The sequence below is a fragment of the Monodon monoceros genome, unplaced genomic scaffold, assembly GCF_005190385.1.
Source record: "Monodon monoceros isolate NGI ecotype Baffin Bay Population unplaced genomic scaffold, NGI_Narwhal_1 Super_Scaffold_6, whole genome shotgun sequence".
Classification (NCBI taxonomy): Eukaryota; Metazoa; Chordata; class Mammalia; order Artiodactyla; family Monodontidae; genus Monodon; species Monodon monoceros.
The window spans coordinates 8,051,743-8,058,834 of record NW_021703783.1 but is presented as its reverse complement, the minus strand read 5'-3'; positions in this window follow the sequence as shown (position 1 = coordinate 8,058,834).

The following is a 7,092-nucleotide window of genomic DNA, read 5'->3' as shown; positions in this document are numbered from 1 at the left end:
GAGTCTGTGTGCATGTGTGTGTCTGACCAACTAATGTGAATTCGGGGAGATGGGGTCTTAATTGTCTCTAATGAGACTTATACATCTGTTGTTATAATTCTGTAGGTAACTTTACTGCCCGGCTGTTTGCTCTCTTTTCTAACTTTCCCCTTTGCTCATTTTAAAGCAATTTTATTATTATGGAGTATTTCCAACATACTTTTTAAAATGTTTTTTTAAAAATGTACCATATACATTTGGGCCCTGAGATTTTTTTCCACCTAATATCTTTCCTCTTGTTCCATCATCAGTGTATGTAGAGTCCTCTTATCCTTTGTACTGGCTCCATAACTTTGCATTGCATAGTTCTCCATACCTTTGTCAGTCTTCTATTATTGGGTATTGAAGGTTTTTCAACATTGCAATTATAAACACTTTGTCATTCCAACACCCTTACCTCTAAATACCGCCATCCATCAGGGTTACAGCTATTCTATTTCTAGAGAAAAAAATGTAGCAGTGAGTGCAAAGAGTTAGGGAAAAAAAGTCTTAACCTTGGTAGTGTATATAATTACAACCCTAAAACACACTGGTTGGAGCTACAGGAGAAAATACAAATTGGATGTGATATGAGGATGGGCCTGAAGTAGGTTCTTTTACAGCACAAAATCAGGGACTTGAATTACTTTACCAAGAGACACACAGTCCCTGGGTGGGAGCACAGCTATAGAGATTAACTAGAGCCTGTCATACCGTGATTACACATTAGCTGTGATCGGTATTCATTTGAAGCTCTGGAGTTTTGCATATTTGCAACAGCACCTATTGGGAAAGTAGCCCTATGCGACTCAAAATGATAGGGCCTGCTATGTGCCAAGTGATGCTGGGTGTTTTCACGTCACAAATATATCAGTTGGAATCAGCATTATCGGGATTCCTGCGTTTATTGCACAGAGGCAATTTTCGGAAGTACTTTTGCCCTTAGTGGATTGAAGAAATGTGTTATAAAGACTAATACTTCGAGATTTTGAAGTAATAAAGTTCTTTGAATCTTAGAACTGACACATTAAATCCAAGAGCTCGTACTTGGTTTCAGCTGAAAAGAGGAAAAAAGTCTCTTGACTTTAGAGGAATAATTGTATATATTATGGCATGAATGTCTGGTTTAATAGGAAAAGTCTAGAAAGGAAGCAGGTGCTGATAGAAATCTCTGAAAATTAGGTGATCTTGTCAGTGGCAGTGGTAAAGACTTCATCAGCTTTGTGACTTTCTCAGGGTGAAAACGTTTCATTTTAAGTGATAAACTAGTTCCAGAGCCACCCAGATACTCAGAATGGGGATGGGAAGCTGTAATGGAATTGAAACCACGCTGATAATGTAATATTTCCCCTAGCCCCTGTAGTTTGAGCAGTATTCCGTTAAGAAGGGTATAGAGTGGAAGCATGTGAGGAATGAGAAATTGCTACTTTGTTACTGCCATAGTATTATCCTTTCATGCACTGATCTTTTCACTGTTTAATTCATGGAGTATTTCACCTGTGGAGTTCTGAGTGACTCCTATACCTGCTACATTGACATGGTACCACCTAGAACAGAATTTACCAAGCAATAAAAACATGGGGAATTGCATGCGTGTGTGTGTATTTTATTTAAGGAGTTCCTAAACTATTTGCTAGAATGGTTGTTAGGGGCTGAATTGTGTTCCAAATTCTTGCGTTGAAGCCCTAACTCCCAGTGCCTCAGAATATAACCATATCTGGAGATAGGTTAATGAGGCCATTAGGGTGGGGCTCAATTCCATAGGATTGGTGCCCTTATAAGACCAGGAAGAGACACCAGGGGCTCACATGTGCTGAAGGATGACCATGTGAAGGGGCAGGCAATAGGGCAGCTATCTGCAAGCCGAGATGCCTCAGGAGAAACCAAACCAGCCAGCACCTTGGTCTTGGACTTCCAGCTCCAGTACTCTGAGAAAATAAATTGTTTAAACCATCCAGTCTGTGGTGTGTTTTTGTGGCAGCCCTAGCAATCTAATACAGTGGCTGTATCATTTTACATTCATAGCAGCCATGTATGAGAGTTTTTATCTGCATTTGGTATTGTCACTTTTTAAAATTTAGCTCTTCTGTAAATAATGTGTGTGGTGATATTTATTGTGATTTTAATTTGCATTTCCCTAGTGGCTAATAATGTTGAATATATTTTCATGTGCTCATCTGTTGTGTGTATATTCTCTGGTGAAACGTCTATTCATGTCTTTTACAATTTTTTTTTTTTTTTTTTTTTTTTTTAAGCTGGCTATGTAGTGGCTGAGTCCTTTGGCTCAGCCAGTCTTTTCAGCCTCAGGATCTAGAAGGGACCGTTGGAGGAACAGACCCTGGTCCCTGCTTCTTTGTCCTGGTGGCTGGGCCAAACAGGGCCCTTGCTCTTGAAGTCCAGGACTGGGCATTGACCTTGCGGGAACACCCTGAATTTGAAGTGCTGGGAAGATTTTTAAGGGCCAGGGATGGATCTTTTCTAAATGTTATTACTTGTAAATAAAGTCTATTTTTCTCCCTTGGTGGGAAAATTTATTAAAAAAAGAAAACAGTTCTTTATGTTTTATAATTTAGATATGAGTCCTTTGTCAAATATGTGGTTTGTAAATATTTTTCTTCCAGTTAGTGGCTTGTCTTTTCACCCTCTTAACGGTGTCTTTTGTTAGAGCAAAAGGTTTTGATTTCGATAAAGTCCAATTTATTATTTTTCCTCTATGAATTGTGCTTTTGGTGTCATGTCTAAGAACTTTTCACCTAGCCTAGGTCTTGAAGATTTTCTTCTATGTTTTCCTCTGAGATAACTTTTGTATAGGATGTGAGGTATAGGTTGAGGTTCATTTTTTTGTCTACAAATATCCGATTATCCCAGCACCATTTCTTGAAAAGACTATCGTTCCTTGGCTGCACTGCTTATGCCTTTGCCAAAATCCAGTTGGCCCTGCTCATGTGGGTTTATTTATGGGGTCTCTATTCTGTTCCATTGGTCTAGCTTGTCTGTCCCTCTGCCAACAACACATTGTCTTGATTACTGTAAATCCTAACATATAGAAATACAATAGTTTTTATATGTTGACCATGTATTCTATAAATTCACTGAATTCATTTATCAGTTCTAGGAATTTTTTTTTTTGGTAAATTGGGATTTTCCGTAGTTACAAAACAGGATTTTTATCATATTATCTGAATATAGCGACAGTTTTATCCTTTTTTTCCAGTCTGTGTGCCTTTTATTTCCTCTCCTTGCCTCATTCTGCTGGTTGGCTAGGACTTCTGTTTTTATTTCATTGATTTCTGCACGTTATTATTTCCTTTGGGTTTATTTTGCTCTTCAGTTTCTGGTTTTTTTAAGATGGGAGCTTAGATTATTGACTTGAGACTTTTCTCCTATTTTAAGATAAGCATTTTAATGCTATAAATGTCCCTCTCAGCAGTACTTTGCTTGTGTCCCACAAATTTAAAATGTTGTATTTACATTTTCATACAGTTTAATGTATTTTTAAATTTCTCTTGAGACTTTCTCATTCACCCATTTAGAAGTGTGGTGCTTAATTTCCAAGTGTTTACTGATTTTTCTGTTCTCTTTCTGATGTTAATTTCTAATTTTATTCCCTTGTTGTCAGAGAACGTGCTGAGTAATTTTACTTCCTTAAAATTTGTTGAGAGCTTCCGGGAAGATGGCAGAAGAGTAAGACACGGAGATCACCTTCCTCCCCACAGATACACCGGAAATACATCTACACGTGGAACAACTCCTACAGAACACCTACTGAACACTGGCAGAAGACCTCAGACCTCCCAAAAGGCAAGAAACCCCCCACGTACCTGGGTAGGGCAAAAGAAAAAAGAATAAACAGACAAAAGGATAGGGACAGTACCTGCACTTCTGGGAGGGAGCTGTGAAGGAGGAAATGTTTCCACACACTAGGAGGCCCCTACACGGGCGGAGACTGTGGGTGGCGGAGGTGGGGAGCTTCGGTGCCGCGGAGGAGAGCACAGTAGCGGGGGTGCGGGGGGTTAAAGCGGAGAGATTCCCGCAGAGAGGATCGGTGCCGACCGGCACTCACCAGCCCGAGAGGCTTGTCTGCTCACCCGCCGGGGCGGGCAGGGCTGGGAGCTGAGGCTCGGGCTTTGGTGGGAGCGCCGGGAGAGGGCTGGGGTTGGCGGCGTGAACACAGCCTGCGGGGTTAGTACGCCACGTCTGGCCGGGAGGGAGACCGGGGAAAAGTCTGGACCTGCTGAAGAGGCAAGAGACTTTTTCTTGCCTCTTTGTTTCCTGGTACGTGAGGAGAGGGGATTAAGAGCGCTGCTTAAAGGAGCTCCAGAGGCGGGCGTGGGCCGCGGCTAAAAGCGCGGACCTCAGAGACGGGCATGAGATGCTAAGGCTGCTGCTGCCGCCACCAAGAAGCCTGTGTGCGAGCACGGGTCACTCTCCACACCCCACTTCCGGGGAGCCTGTGCAGCCCGCCACTGCCAGGGTCCCGGGATCCAGGGACAACTTCCCCGGGAGAACGCACGGTGTGCCTCAGGCTGCTGCAACGTCACGCCGGCCTCTGCCGCCGCACGCTCGCCCCGCACTGCGTGCCCCTCCCTCCCCCCGGCCTGAGTGAGCCAGAGCCCCCGAATCAGCGGCTCCTTTAACCCCATCCTCTCTGAGCGAAGAACAGACGCCCTCCGGCGACCTACACGCAGAGGCGGGGCCAAATCCAAAGCAGAGCCTCTGGGAGCTGTGAGAAAAAAGAAGAGAAAGGGAAATCTCTCCCAGCAGCCTCAGAGGCAGCGGATTAAAGCTCCACAATCAACTTGATGTACCTGCATCTGTGGAATACCTGAATAGATAACGAATCATCCGAAATTAAGGAGGTGGACTTTGAGAGCAAGATTTATGATTTTCCCCCCTTTTCCTTTTTTTCTCAGTGTGTATGTGTATGCTTCTGTGTGAGATTTTGTCTGTATAGCTTTGCTTCCATCATTTGTCCAAGGGTTCTATCCGTCCATTTTTTTTTCTTAATAATTACTTTTTATTTTAATAACTTTATTTTATTTTACTTTATCTTCATTCTTTCTTTCCTTCCTTCCCTCCTTTAGACAACGAATCATCACAAATTGAGGAGGTGGACTTTGAGAGCAAGACTTATGATTTTTTCCCCTTTTCCTCTTTCTGTGAGTGTGTATGTGTATGCTTCTATGTGAGATTTTATCTGTATAGCTTTGCTTCCACCATTTGTCCTAGGGCTCTATCCGTCCATTTTTATTTTCTCTTAATAATTATTTTTTTATTTTAATAACTTTATTATATTTTATCTTACTTTATTTTATTTTACTTTATCTTCTTTCTTTCTTTTTTCCTTCCTTCCCTCCTTCCTTCCTTCCTCCCTCTCTCCCTCCCTCCTTTCTTTCTTTCTACTTCTACTAATTCTTTCTTTCTACTTTTTCTCCCTTTTATTCTGAGCCGTGTGGATGAAAGCCTCTTGGTGCTGCAACCAGGAGTCAGTGCTGTGCCTCTGAGGTGGGAGAGCCAACTTCAGGACACTGGTCCACAAAAGACCTCCCAGCTCCACATAATATCAAGCAGCGAAAATCTCCCAGAGATCTCCATCTCAACACTATCACACAGCTTCACTCAACGACCAGCAAGCTACAGTGCTGAACATCCTATGCCAAACAACTAGCAAGACAGGAGCACAACACCACCCATTAGCAGAGAGGCTGCCTAAAATCATAATAAGTCCACAGACACCCCAAAACACACCACCAGACGTGGACCTGCCCACCAGAAATACAAGATCCACCCTCATCCACGAGAACACAGGCACTAGTCCCCTCCACCAGGAAGCCTGCACAACCCACTGAACCAACCTTAGCCACTGCGGACAGACATCAAAAACAAAGAGAACTACAAACCTGCAGCCTGCAAAAAGGAGACCCCAAACACAGTAAGATAAGCAAAATGAGAAGACAGAAAAACACACAGCAGATGAAGGACCAAGATAAAAACCCACCAGACCTAACAAATGAAGAGGAAATAGGCAGTCTACCTGAAAAAGAATTCAGGATAATGATAGTAAAGATGATCCAAAATCTTGGAAATAGAATAGACAAAATGCAGGAAACATTTAACAAGGACCTAGAAGAACTAAAGATGAACCAAACAATGATGAACAGCACAATAAATGAAATGAATAATACTCTAGATGGGATCAATAGCAGAATAACTGAGGCAGAAGAACGGATAAGTGACCTGGAAGATAAAATAGTGGAAATAACTACTGCGGAGCAGAATAAAGAAAAAAGAATGAAAAGAACTGAGGACAGTCTCAGAGACCTCTGGGACAACATTAAACGCACCAACATTCGAATTATAGGGGTTCCAGAAGAAGAAGAGAAAAAGAAAGGGACTGAGAAAATATTTGAAGAGATTATAGTTGAAAACTTCCCTAATATGGGAAAGGAAATAGTTAAGTCCAGGAAGCACAGAGAGTCCCATACAGGATAAATCCAAGGAGAAATATGCCAACACACATATTAATCAGACTGTCAAAAATTAAATACAAAGAAAACATATTAAAAGCAGCAAGGGAAAAACAACAAATAACACACAAGGAAATCCCCATAAGGTTAACAGCTGATCTTTCAGCAGAAACTCTGCAAGCCAGAAGGGACTGGCAGGACATATTTAAAGTGATGAAGGAGAAAAACCTGCAACCAAGATTACTCTACCCAGCAAGGGTCTCATTCAGATTTGATGGAGAAATTAAAATCTTTACAGACAAGCAAAAGCTGAGAGAGTTCAGCACCACCAAACCAGCTCTACAACAACTGCTAAAGGAACTTCTCTAGGCAAGGAACACAAGAGAAGGAAAAGACCTACAATAACGAACCCAAAACAATTAAGAAAATGGGAATAGGAACATACATATCAATAAGTACTTTAAATGTAAAGGGACTAAATGCTCCCACCAAAAGACACAGATTGGCTGAATGGATACAAAAACAAGACCCATATATTTGCTGTCTACAAGACACCCACTTCAGACCTAGAGACACATACAGACTGAAAGTAAGGGGATGGAAAAAG